Source organism: Gymnodraco acuticeps, unplaced genomic scaffold, assembly GCF_902827175.1.
Source record: "Gymnodraco acuticeps unplaced genomic scaffold, fGymAcu1.1, whole genome shotgun sequence".
NCBI lineage: Eukaryota > Metazoa > Chordata > Actinopteri > Perciformes > Bathydraconidae > Gymnodraco > Gymnodraco acuticeps.
Window position 1 is genome coordinate 3,628,948 of NW_022990590.1, and position 14,135 is coordinate 3,643,082.

Here is a 14,135-nt window from a genome sequence, read left to right on the forward strand (position 1 = left end):
CGCTCTGAAACTACGGGGCGGCCGAGGACAAAAAATACAGGGCGTTAATTTTTTTTGCGTTAACTTGACAGCCCTAGTTCAAATGTCCCAATGTTCAAATCTATGTCGACAGCAAATATGTAAAAATGGAGCCAAATGTCTAGGACCGGCCCTGCTGCCCCCCCTCCCAGGGGTGCCCAACCGGTCGATCGCGGGGAGATTCCCAGTCGATCGCGAGATGTGTCTAAAAATAGAACAACAATATTCTGTTTTATCGTTAATGTCCTATAACATAATCTTCCTGTGCAAGAATAATGCACTTGAACGCATCAAAGCTTTGTGATTGGCCGGCGTGACCCCATGTGTCGGGGCGTGGCTGTTGGGCAGTGGGCACTATTTCCCTGATGTTGTCCGTGTCAACAGGAGTGACAGTCCGCACACACACAAGACCGCAATTATGGCAGAAGCAAAAGAGCCCAAAATATATCATTTTCACTCCGAGTGGGAGGATGATTATTTTTGTATCTATTCCAATTCAAAGTCCATCTGTCTCATCTGCAATGCGAGCGTGGCTTTATCGAAGAAGGGTAATTTAGGAGCGGCATTTCAAAACAGTGCACAAACGCTACGAGACGGAATTCCCTCCTAATTCTGCCCTACGCTCCCAAAAGGGGAGGGGCCTGAAAGGACAGCTAAATGCACAGCAGTCCATTTTCACCAGGCCCAACAACAAGAGCAAGGCTGCTACCATAGCATCTTATCGTGTCATGAAGTCTTTCAAAGACGGCGAAGTTGTGAAAGAAGCATTCCTGGAGGCTGCCAACGCGCTTTTGGGGACAGTAAACAACAACAATAACAGCAGCATTTCAACAGGTTTTTGATATAATAAAAACTCAAGTTGGATACCGTTATTAATCAGCGAGTGAGTTTTAGTTTGTTTGAACTTAGTCATTATAATTATTGTACAAAATGGTATAAGAATGCAAACTTAAATTGATTATAGTCTATTATCAATTCAGGTTAAGAAACTGTTGCTTGCATCCTATTTTAAAGGCATTTATTTGTATACTTTACTAAAATGCAACAAAAAAGTGTTCGATTCTATTAATATTGTCTTATTTATTGCACTTTGGCAGCAGATTCCTGTGTAGCTTCAGATCTGAGTTGTCTTATTAGTAAGCCTAATTTATACTTTTGTAGCAACACTATTTTTATATAATGGCTTTTTTCCCTGTGTCATATGTGGCAGCACTGTTCAATGTTTCTTGAAAACATTACCCACTGTAGTATGTGACGTGTGAATAAACTCCAACTCTGTATCAACAACACTGTTGTGTAACTTCAGTTAAATACTTGTATGTGTGTAGATTAGAAAGAGGTAAGATAAAGGATCTGCAGTATTTTATGAAGTATTCATCGAACAAAGGCCAGTTTTATACAAGTAGAAGTGTGTATTTACCTGGTAGTAGGCTGTCAGTAATGGCTACGTCTCTCTATTTGGACTGGTAGATCTCGGCAGACTGGCAACTTTCAAAGTAGCTCTCGGTTCAAAAAAGGTTGGGCACCCCTGCCCTAAGCTAAAGAAAAGCCATGCATACTACTGGCAAGTGCAAGGTCAACTTCTTGTCACTGGGATGCAGTGGTGTGACTTTGTTGTGTGGGCGCAGGAGGACTATCTTGTGCAACGGATATACATCGATCCAGAAGTGCAAACAGCAATCCGAGAAAAGGTTGACGCTTTTTTTTTTTCACACATACATGCCTAAGTACCTTTCATTCAAATAAATACCACTGAACATTTCCCCTCCTCGCATTGTAAGCCATTTTGAGAAAGCTAACTGAATCACATGTTATGAATGTTTAACATAGCACCTTCAAAGAACGATGACAAAAATGTGATTACAATATTTTCTTTAACACAAAAAAGAACATTGTTTTCTTACAACATTACACTTTTTATTTAATCAACAAAATTATTTGTGACATTTCACTTTTTGGGAAAATTAATTAAACATTTTAATTTAACAGAGTGATATTTTCTAAACATGGTAAAACATTTGTGTAAAAATCATTTGGGATGTATGACAGGTTATGTGAAAATTGTAGAGTAGCTCAGCTAATTTGAAATATAATTATGGTGAAAACCCCAAAAAAAACGACTTTAACAGTACAAGTCCATGAAGAAGTTAATAGAAAAATATACACTTTTAAATCATTTACACTAATTAATAAGATCCGATTAGTTTAAATCAATATGGCTTGACATGTCTATCTTGTTTCACTTTACCCATTTTTTTTGTACTAATGCCTGCAAATAGTTGGTTGATGTTGTAGGCATGGGATAGGAGGATGACACCATCAAACAGTTTGTTCTGTTTTATCCTCCTGATGACACGCTCAACATGTACTCTCAGTCTGGCAATGGCCTGTGTCTCCCTCACCTGGTAGGCTGGCATTTGCTTCTGCTTTGACAGAAAAGGTGGGCAGTACACTTTACATTTGCAACAATCCCTGATTAGGAAGCCCTTATCTACCATGATTGCCATGTTTTCTGTCAACTTCTCGGCTATTCCAGACTGTTTGAATATCTCTTTATCGCTAGCAGAGCCAGCGTACAGATTGGAGACGAATGTCACTGCACCATGTGGGGCTATGCCAACCAGGGCTTTCATGGTGCAGTGGGATTTGTAAGTAGAGTACATCTCACTTTGGAGGAGGGGTGAGGAGGGTGTTTGACACCTCAGCTCTGTACAATCCAGGATCACCTGTGTGTCTGGGAACTCACTGAATGCATCAGGGAGGTACACTTGGACTTCTGCAGGTGTAAGCCAAATGCATAGTGACCCCAGTAGAGTAGCAAGAAAACTTGTCCATGTAGCAATGATGCGGCTCACAGTGGATTGGTGAATATTAAATCGATGACCCAGGTCCCTCTCCTTCAAACCAACCGACAGGAAGACAAGAAAAAGAAGGAACTCATCAATTGGCTGCAGCAGCTGTCTCTGGGAAGTAAAAGTAGAAAAAACAGTTAATACTTCTTAAGCTATTAACTGCCGCTTGTCGGTTAAATATATTATGGTCTGTATTTACTGAATGTAAACAACAATTGATTGATTGATTGAAAATTGTATTAACAGATTGCACAATGGGTACAATACAGTACAGCTCAATACACAATTGTTAAGGGGATGCAGACCAGAGAAAGACTTTCGTCTTGTTTACATCAGGGTCTCCCATTTTAATTCACATGGACCCTCTCCCCACTTCACCTCTGGCTCTGTATAAGCCAAGAAAGCTCACTCAGACCATAGCCTACCGTAGATGGACGTGCAAGTGTAACCACTTCTTCATTTTTCATGGCAGCGAATTTGGCTCTTGACACCCGCACCATTTTATAAATGGAAGGCTCCATCAAAAACCAGAAAGCCATGAGGTTGTCATAGCTTGAGAATCTGTTCACAGAACATACATGTCAATCATTAATCAACATAGTACAGTAAATACAAGCTGTAACAAACAGGGGATTGTGTCATTGTAAGGAGTAAAGTTAACTTTCACATACACATGTGTTTTCCACCACTAACGTTACATTGATTGATTGATTGATTGATCGATACATTTATTTCGAACAAGTAAAATAAATAATTACATAACAAAACAAATGTTGCAGTGCATAGTCATGTAAGAAAAAATCCAAACAAAAAATGACATTTACAACAACAACAGCATTAGCAACATAAACAGTCCCACATCTAGTGTTCGAAAAGGAGTGAGAAGAAGTATAATTTATTTAATCTCTCCCCCTGATCCCTAAATGATTTATTTATAATCTATAATCTGCAATAATAATAATAATAAATATTATTATTAATCTGCTGTACCTGTTGATTGACACACACACACACACACACACCACACACACACACACACACACACACACACACATACACACACACACACACACACCACACACACACACACACACACACACACACACCACACACACACACACACACACACACACCACACACACACACACACACTGTGTAAAATATTATTTACAATTCTGACAAAAAACTGACCACAGGACTACTTATAAACCTATTTAGCTGTACTGGATACAATGTAGGCATTACCTGGTCTAGAATCTGATGTCGGAGTCCGAGCCAGCAAACCGCTGTAACCCAAACTCTCGCTGGACACGCAACTCCTGCAATTTCTTTGTGAGATCCTCTATTTCTTTGGACAAGTCTTCAGTAGCTGAATAAGACATATCCAGTGCAGATGGTTCAGGGACTGAGCAGTAGTCGTGATCAGTGAGATCGCAGGGCTGTTCGTGCTCCTCAGGAGGGACCGGTTCAATGGGCCGCTCTCTTCTTTCCCACACACCAGGCCGTGGTATTTTTAAAGTAAAGCTGTTCCACTCAAACAGCATAGGTAAGGCATCTTTAACGAGCCTCCTTAGACCATCAAGTGTCGTTGGATTTATTAGCTGATCGGGGGCGAAGTGTCTGCAGACCTTGGAGTGAGAAGTGATGGTGAAGTTCTCCCGGCGTATATATTTCATTTCAAACCTTTATTTACAAGCCACTGTCTTCTTAGGTTGAGTTGGTTTGGAAAGCCATGAAAACTCAAAACACCATTACATTTCGCCGACGCTGAACACAGTGGGACACAGCAATGTTCGGCGTATTTCCTAGTTTGCCATTCGTTTTAAATATTTTTTTCCGTACACTCATTTTGAAACCAGACGCTCTCCCGCGAACGGCAGGGACCGGAAGCAGACGAGCCGCACTAACACAGAGCCGGAAGTACGTCACTGGTCCGAGTGCATGTAGTGTTACAGTGCTTGCCTCGACGGGGAGGGATTGCATTGAATTACAGCAGCAGGAGGCGCAAACGCTTGCCTCGGGGAGGGAGAAAAAGAGCCACAGCGGAGAATAAACAGAAGGGCAACCATAGCAACCATGCGCAGGAAGTCTTCTCCGCTGCTTTTGTGGCAGACTACAGCGCCACTTACAGGCCTGCAGGCATATGTACTACAGCGTCTCCAGCGCTTTCGAGCGGCAATGGCCGGCCGTGGCCCAACCCCACATTCCCTGATAGGTGGAGAGTTGGCCATATAGGCGGAGCTCCTCGTTCCTGACGTCAGAGAATTTTCAAATCTGTATCAGTCTGTATCAGATCCGTTGCAGCCCCGTTTTTAGAGATGTGGGTATGGAGGAAAAGAGAGAGGGTTGTGTTTTCTGACACTTGGTGAGTTCCCTGACACACCGGGGACACATATTCATGTATAAAAGACGTACAAAAGTGCATTTTGCATGATAGGTCCCCTTTTAAGTGCTTTGACAAAAAAATCCATAGAAAAATGTCATCTGTGGAAGCCGTAGTACTGTAAAAAGCACGACCAATCATTTTAGCCGGCCCGGCTAAAATAACTGGATGGCCTACCTGCCTGTCAGCCTTCCATCTGTGCACAAACTTATCTTGTGCCCTCATTGGTCATGTGCGCATTCGTGTGTGTTGGAGGAGGGGCTCTGTTAGGAAGTGGCAGATTTTTTTCCGGCTGTGTACACTCGAGCTGGTTTCTCCAAAATTACCTACCACACCTTTAAGGACCTAATGATTATAATAAGGGCTATACAATAGTTCATACTGGGTAGTTTATTTAGTGTTTTTTTAATTATCCGATGATTTACAGACGTCTCTTTTCCAATGTTAGTCAATGGGAAAAAGTATTTCTGGGCCCAGTGACGTCACGGACTGATACGGAAATTGTAGTACGGTCGTTTGGACACAACGAATATTTCCCGGCGCACTTCCTGGGGGCTTGGTCCCACACCGTTGTGTCTTTTCGGCCGTGGCAATACCCTCTGCCGGCTGTCGGTCAAAGGCCGTCGGCAAAATAAATCACTCTGATTGGCTGTTCAGCTTAACAAATCAGTGCATGATAACCGAAACGGAAGTGAGGGACCCAAACAAATGATTAAGAAGGCAAATCTGAGATTTTATTTAACTCCAGCTTTCGACACAGGTTCGGGAAAGCCCCATGAACTTCTCGCTGTAGAGTGCAAATGGAACGCACACGCTATTTGTTGTATGGTTATATCACGCAGTCTGTTCTTCTTCTCTCGGTGTATCACGCAGTCTGTCTTCCAGTTGTTGCCTCTTTTAAATGAGGAATACACACTACCGCCAGCTGCTGGCAAGTAGAGTTATTGCCACTCACGCATGCACAGTTCGTACGTCAATCAATCAATCAATGTTTATTTATACAGCCCAATATCACAAATGTTACATTTGTCTCAGTGGTCTTCACAGTGTGTACAGAATATCAGTACGTGCTACTTGGCCGTCGGCTGAAGACTTTGCGGTGTGTTCCAGTGCGACTGTTGGCCAAGACGCAGGAGACGTGAGGCGACACAACAGTCGGGTCCGTCGGGACGTGTTTTTTGCATGGATGTATAATAAGAACTGGATACATACTGCTCAATGGCGTAGGAAGACAAAATGGCCCAACTTTTGAGAGAGCGAAACGTCACAGATTACCCGTCATGCCTGGCTGTTGGAGCAGAATAACCCGTATGTGCAGTCACAGAGAATGCGCCCCTTAAGCCCCGCCCCCCGAGCTCCCACTCTTGGCTCAGTAGAATGAATGGAGAGAGAAAATAAATCTAGATTCGGCTTTTAGTGCATTTTACAACTTTAAGGACCAAATTATTCTAATAAGGGCTATAAAATAGTTCATACTGGGTAGTTTATTTAGTTAAAAAAAAATGATCCACCGATTTACAGACGTCTCTTTCCCCATGTTAGTCAATGGGAAAAAGTTGTTTTGGGCTGGGTGACGTCACGAACTTAAACGGAAATTGCAGTACTGCCGTTTGGACACAGCGAATATTGGCATAGAGTCCGGCGCACTTCCTGGGGCCTTGGTTCTTTGGTGTCAGTTTGGTGTGAGTTTGGTGTGTCAGGGCCTTAAAGGTCCTATGTCATGTTTTCCGGTTAATACTCGTCCCCTTGTGTGTTATGAAGGTTTTTATGCATGTAAACGGTCTGCAAAGTCACAAACCCTCAAAGTATACCCTGTAGCGTGTACAACTCTAACACAGAAAATACCTAGTCTATGCTGCCCCAGAACGCCTCTTTGGACATTTCTCTTTTTCCATTGTTTCCTTCCTGGGTACAGTGACGTGCCCATACCCAAATGGGCCCATTGGTCAAAATGGACCAATCCATGGAGCCGTTACATTACGTCCGCGGAGCCGTTAGGTTAAGTCCGTGGATTGGTCCAAATGGACCAATTCCTCACACACACACACACACTCAATCTTTTCTCAGCTGCAGCTCCGCCGATTTGTCCTCCCTGAGACGGCGAGACGCGGCGAGGCTGTGAGTCGGTGTGTGAGCACACACAAACTCCCAGCCAGGCTGAGGGTGTGTGTGTGCGTTCGGGCTGGGTTTCTCTGTGTCTCGCTGTCTCACAGACAGCCACTGGGCTCATAGGGAGGGGGGGCAGCAGGGCCGGTCCTAGACATTTTGGTGCCCTAGGCGAGATTATGATTTGGTGTCCCCCCCCCCTCCAAGCAATACACAATAGAATATATAAAGAATAAATGAAAAATCTCTACAAAAGACTAATACACTACAAAAACTGAAACGTATTGACAAGTTGGTTATATACATAAAGAAGGTTTCAAATGTATTCATTATTGTATGAACATGTTTTAATTGGGGGGTGGACGTCACATCCTCTAGGGGGGTCCGGGGGTATGCCCCGCCGTAAAGATCTTTTTTAACATTTTAAAGTAAAATGCTTCAATCTGGTGCACTTTGAGCAGAACTACTAGAGACTAGATCTAGGGGTACAACTTTAAACACCCATATGAAAAAGATTGGTTAACATTTTAATAATCAAATAAGTATATGAACATAACCAATAACCCACAGCCAATAACAAATAAATGTATCGTATTTTTTTTAGTTTTGTATACAAATACTGTTAAAGAACCGGATCGATAAGCAGTACTTGTTATTGTTTCAATTAGGCCTCATTATTTCACAGTGTTACAGGATCATCTGCCAATACAAGCACTTTTGTTCATGTTCAATCCATAATAAAATATAAAAATATAGTTGGATCTTTTTGTCTTGTTATTATTAGCAGAGAAACTGTAATGTTTTTACAACTATACACAATTAATTATACCAATCTCGGTGGGAACCGGATTAGGGGGGGCTCGAAAATATTTATAATTACCCAAGGGGGGCCCTGACTGAAAAAGGTTGGGAACCACTGGTATAGCGTATGTGGCTATGGGTTGCAGTCCGTGAGTTGTTTGGACTCGTATCCAAGGAGGCAAAACAGGAAGCTGTCATACACTCTGGAAGCTATCATTAGCAGCTAATATGAAAACTCCGTTTTTTACATAAAAATGGAATTATGGATTATCAATAATTTTTTCAAAGTGACAGACACATTGGATTAACCTATGGATTAACCTTCAGCCGCGTTTTTATCGTTTTTGATCAGAATAACAGCAAAAGATGAGCATATCTCCGTGTTTTGCTACCTAAAGCTACGTCGTGTGATGTCTGTATTTGCTTCCCCTGTCGCGAGATCTGATCGCTCAGTGATGATACTTATATTTCTAGAATCTGTGGAATCTCAGCTTGTTAGCTAAGCTTGTTTGTGCATATCCGATAAGTATATCGATTGATTTATACCTAGTGCATTAGCATTTTTTCGCTCAGGGCTAGACGCTTCTTGTGAGACTTGTGTTTTGTTTCGGTAAACATGGTTCATATCATCAGTTAGCTGAGTTTCTTCCCGTTAAATGAGTAGGACACATGAATAGTTTATTACATTTTTAAGAAGCCCTGAGACACAGTTTTGTGAAAAAAAACGGGGGTAAAAAGCCCCTTAACAGGTTAAATGGGAATTCAATCATTTTAAGTAATTTTGAGTGTTCCCAAAGCCCCGGTGTTCTGCAGTTTGTGTGGGCCTACTGTACTGTTGCACAGTTTATACTGTAGAAACTATGTCCAGGACAAGGTGTTTGGAAGTTTTGGAAGATTCATAGCTAATCACACTGAAGATTATGGAGGTATTGATCAGTCTTCTCACATTTTTAAGCCTCAATTTGTCCCCCCCCCCCACCCCCCTCTAACATCACCAGAAGTCATAATGTAAGGGGTCTTTTCTAAAAAAAAATTACCGGGGGAGCATCTCCCTTTGGTCACCAGTTCCACAGCCCCACCTTATATATTTTCCACCAGCCGCCACTGCTTACCAGCCTAAAGAGGGAAATATTCATGTGAGGGAGGAAAGTAGATTTTGAGAAGCTATTGTAGTAGCTTAAAGCCGGTATTCATCTGATTTGATTGAACTTGAGTGAAGTTCGGGGCAAATACCTGGGTTAGGTTAGGGTTAGGTTGAGTTGAATTAAGGTGGTCCAAAAATAGATAAATGTATTACATACATTTTCAATCTTTTAGAGCTTGGTGACATGGGTAAAATCTTTCCCAATATAGATAATTAGTTGGCTTTACTAAGCCATACGATAAAGCCTATGTTTTTGTTCTCCTGTGTGATATAATATCTAGAACAATTCTAAGTACTGAGTATTTTCAGTTTACTGGGGTCTAGTTTGATAACTGTATTGAACTGAGTATGATATGATTCCATTGAAAGTCGATAACCCATCAAATTGGATTATTGACCTGCGTTACAACCTTATGTTTTTTTAATTTAGGAAAACATGTTATTTCTTCATGAATGTGGTATATTAATACCTTTTTTTTTTAATAAAATGACAAAAGGATTTATAAAAAGGCAATAAAATGAGAGAAGATAATCAGCAGTTTTGTTCAGGATTATAAAAAAAAATAGTGACAACTGACCATGGCTTTTATGTGCCATTGCAGTGTGCTGTAGGTATGTAGTCTAAGCCCAACAGGCCAGTGTGGCTCCCCTTTGACCTCAACCCTGGCATAAAGAGAAGTGACACCATTTGCTGCTTGTTCTTTAGCCTCTAGTGACCTTCCAGGACCTAGACCACCACCACACAGGGAGGCTCAACGTTATGATCTTAGAAGGCCTTGCAGTTTTTACTCTTGTCAATATCCAGAAAATCAGCAAGGCACATATAGCAAAGTTGATCTTAAACTCATGCCCTGATAAAGATGCTTTATAGGCTAATGCAATAATTCAAACTGTGATGTGTTACAGCCTCAGATCACACACTGATAGCTCACCTCAACATAGTGCGCTCTGAGCCTTTGAACCGCATGAAGACACACACACACACACACGCACGCACGCACGCACGCACGCACACACGCACGCACGCACGCACGCACGCACCGCACACACACACACACACACACACACCACACACACACACACACACACACACACACACACACACACACCACACACACACACACACACACACACTCTCTCTCACACACACACACTCGCTGTCAGCAGGCAGCAGTTTTGCAGAGGATATAGAGAGTGCTGAATCTCGCTGTGACTCCAGGAAACCCTGCACTCACTTCCACCTTCAGTAGGATGAAAGGAGTTCAGGGAGCTAGAGTTCCACTCCCAACTGTGTGTGTGTGTGTGTGTGTGTTTGTGTTTGAGCGAGTGTAACACAGCTTTAGGTGCCCTATCTCCTGTCTTTGCGGTTCCAGCATAAGCACATTACAAATTCACACATCCCCCTACCAACACCCCCATACCCCTAACCTCTATCGCTTCTACATCTGATACAATCACAACATGGCTACAAAGAGGCTACCAGGCAGGGGGTACCGGTGTCTGAGTGTGTATGTGTGTGTCTGTGTGTGTATCTCCAGCTCTATTCATGGGGCAGGATGCGGGTTTTTGGGGCTTGCAGTAAAATGGTGAGAAATTCCCTCAACCTCAAAGACTCTAGTACACATCAGTAGCCCCTGCTCTCCTTCATCTCTCTATTTAGGGCTATTTTAAACACAGACTCCCAAACCCTTAAACTGGAGAAAGGGACATTTTGTCATATCAATCATGGCCTTTTCCCCCACTCTTTTTACAGGGCATTGCCAGACCATAAAAGTGTTTATTTCTTGCTGTTTCCTAATTCACTTTTCAATAACTTACTAAAATTCCATTTACAATTGTGTTGACAATCTTTTTCCGATAAAATATATTTGTTGATGATGAAGCTCAATACCAGTAGAGTGCTAACTGTTGTCTTTAACACTGGACGGTTGTGTGCTTGGCCTCTTGGACCGAGGTTTGATGCAGGGCCTCTTTAAAAAAAAAATCTTGATTAAAAAGCAATACAATGGTGGGGCGCGGGAATGTACATATTCATGTTAACACTGGTAACACAACTTACATGTAACAAAAGTTGCAATTACAATCGGAAACATGTCACAGTATATATTAGACTATGCAAACAGACTGAGAACGAAAACAATTACTATGCTTTATCTTCGTCGCTTAGAATTGCTTTTTTTCTTTTTATTGTGCAGCTCCTTAAACCACAAGGGCAAAATATATATTTGTATTTCCTCATGATTTGCTGGACATCCATTCTGTGTGTGCTCTGAAAAAACATTATACACAGCACTGTTAAATAGGAATCGAACAAAGTTGCTATTCTAGCCATGATGTGGAAGGGCAATGGATGTATGAGGATCAGTAGGAGAGGGAGGGAGGTAAATCTGGCACATGCTAATGATCTTTAAGCACTGATGGGAGCGGCATATTTGTTTGGCTTAAATGTCTAAACATCAACGATCAATGATTTTTTGAGGAAGCCGGTCTCTGGCCCTCGTTGAAACGTCTCCTTTGTGTGACAACTCGTGACACAATTGTTGTAAAACGTTTCATAGCACAAAAAAGAAAAGTCAACATGGGATTAATCAACAGTGGTTGATGACATTGAAGACCACAAAGTAATTTTTGCCTCCAAGTCACGATTTTGAGTTTCTTTGATTGCCAGTCACTGTGTTGCACATAAAATGCTCACATGCCCACAGAGGCCGGATTGACACACAGTTCACATATTAACACAGAAACAGACGGGTTTGTTACACGCCCACCAGTTCACACCCACCCACATGTCCACAAACCCACCCACACACACCTATACGCAGTGTCTGTGATTGTGTGAGATTGACACACAGTTAAGTTTTACAGGTGCGCTGAAGCGAATAATTAGCCTGTTAGCTGCGACTAATGAAATCTCCACTGCTGTGCCCTCCACTGCTGCCGGGGCAGAGGCCACTTTCCTGTTTGGATAGGCAACGCTTTAAAGCAGAGCGGAGGGGAGTCGACTAAATGTGGGTGTGTTCTGTGAGTGTGTGTGGGGAGAGCCAGAGTGTGTGTGAGGCTGCAAATGTGTTTGTACTCAGCCCGATACAGGATGAAAGAGGAAAAGTGAGAAAGAGTTAGTTGATGAATAGGAAGAGAGTGAAAAAAGTACAGATGGGATTTTCACTTTACAGCTTCTTTATGGCAATACTGTTTTTACCTAAAGCACACTCAAAATTAACTGGAGAGTTAAAATAACTAGTTTCTCTATTCAGCGACACTAAAACTAATTATAATAAATAAAATATATATATTTTTTTTTTCCTAAAAAAAGTACATGGGGTATTTCCTCCATACCCACATAAGTTGGGTGTACTTACAGTATTATAGGATTGGTTTAAAGCATTAGGTTACAATAATAAAATAATTACAAAAATACAAAGACGTGAAGGAGTAGTATTTTATGACCTGAGCTTATTTTCCATGAAGTAGAATTAAATACTGCCGTATACGCAATTGGTCTCCTTTATGCCGTTTTGCTACGTCTGTGTGTACAACATATCTCCTCTTTTTCTATTTAATGATTTATGTAAATACACATTTTGTTCAATGTAGTAGTTTATAATCTGATGGTTTTGATGTGCCATTGTTCTGCAGATTCTTTGTGTGTTACCATCACTGTGTCCTGCCCTCACCCGTGTCACTTAAATAGAGTAAGTGGTAAACAAGTGTATGTTCCTGAGACCAGCCCCCCCTGGAGAGCTGATGAGGGGCTGCATACAGCTCACCTCTGACCCTCATGCCACTTCAGGACTTGGAATTTGCACACACACACACACACACACACACACACCACACACACACACACCACACACACACACACACACACACACACACACACACACACACACACACACACACACACACACACACACACACACACACACACAGACAGACACTCACACACTGTACACACACACACACACACACACACACACACACACACACACACACACACACACACACACACACACACACGCAGATGAACACACTCGCATACTGCCCTCTTTTGCCCTCTGACCAGCTGCTGACAGAGCTGATCGCTGCAGTTACGCAGTCTGACGATTGAAGCTGATTGATGATTGGCTGAAGGAGCAGTCAGCAGCATGTCAGTGGACCCTCACCCTGACCCGTGACCTTTTGACCTTTTGACTCAGGACAGTGGTATGTTGTGGGGATAACCATGTTCTACACAAGACCCTCAAATGCCAGTTTTATTTTAGTTGTAGGCAATAAACTGTTGGAGTTGGAACAACATCAACCTGTTCGAGCCTCTCTAATCATATTTACAAAAACATCAATCATCATGAAACACATTTGAAATGTAAATCTAACCCAAAATATTCATCTAACTTGATTCCTAAAGTCTTTCAATCCAAACCGTTTAGAATGGAAATGCACCTCAACTGCATGATGAGCTTCATATTTTGTGGTATGATTTGCTTCCAATCACATGTCTGAAACCAAATTGCTACAATTAGCTCTTGTTTTTTTCTTACTTCACCATTTTGGTCAGTAGGATTAGATTTGGATATTTTAACCAGAGGCTCTTGTGCCACTTATCTGCTCTCTGGGATGTTGTGGCAGTGTGGGGGGGCTTTTCTGCTCTCTAGGTGTTAAAGGCCACAGTCCAAGTGAATGCAACGAGTTGGCAAGATGTTGCCTCCGAGGTGGCCCTGTTTCATGCGTTTGTGTGTCTTTGTGTCGCCAACTGATGGGACTTCTGCTTTAGTCATCTTGTCTGTGACACTGTTGTGCCTTGAACTATCATGTGCAAAACATCCACTGAGGC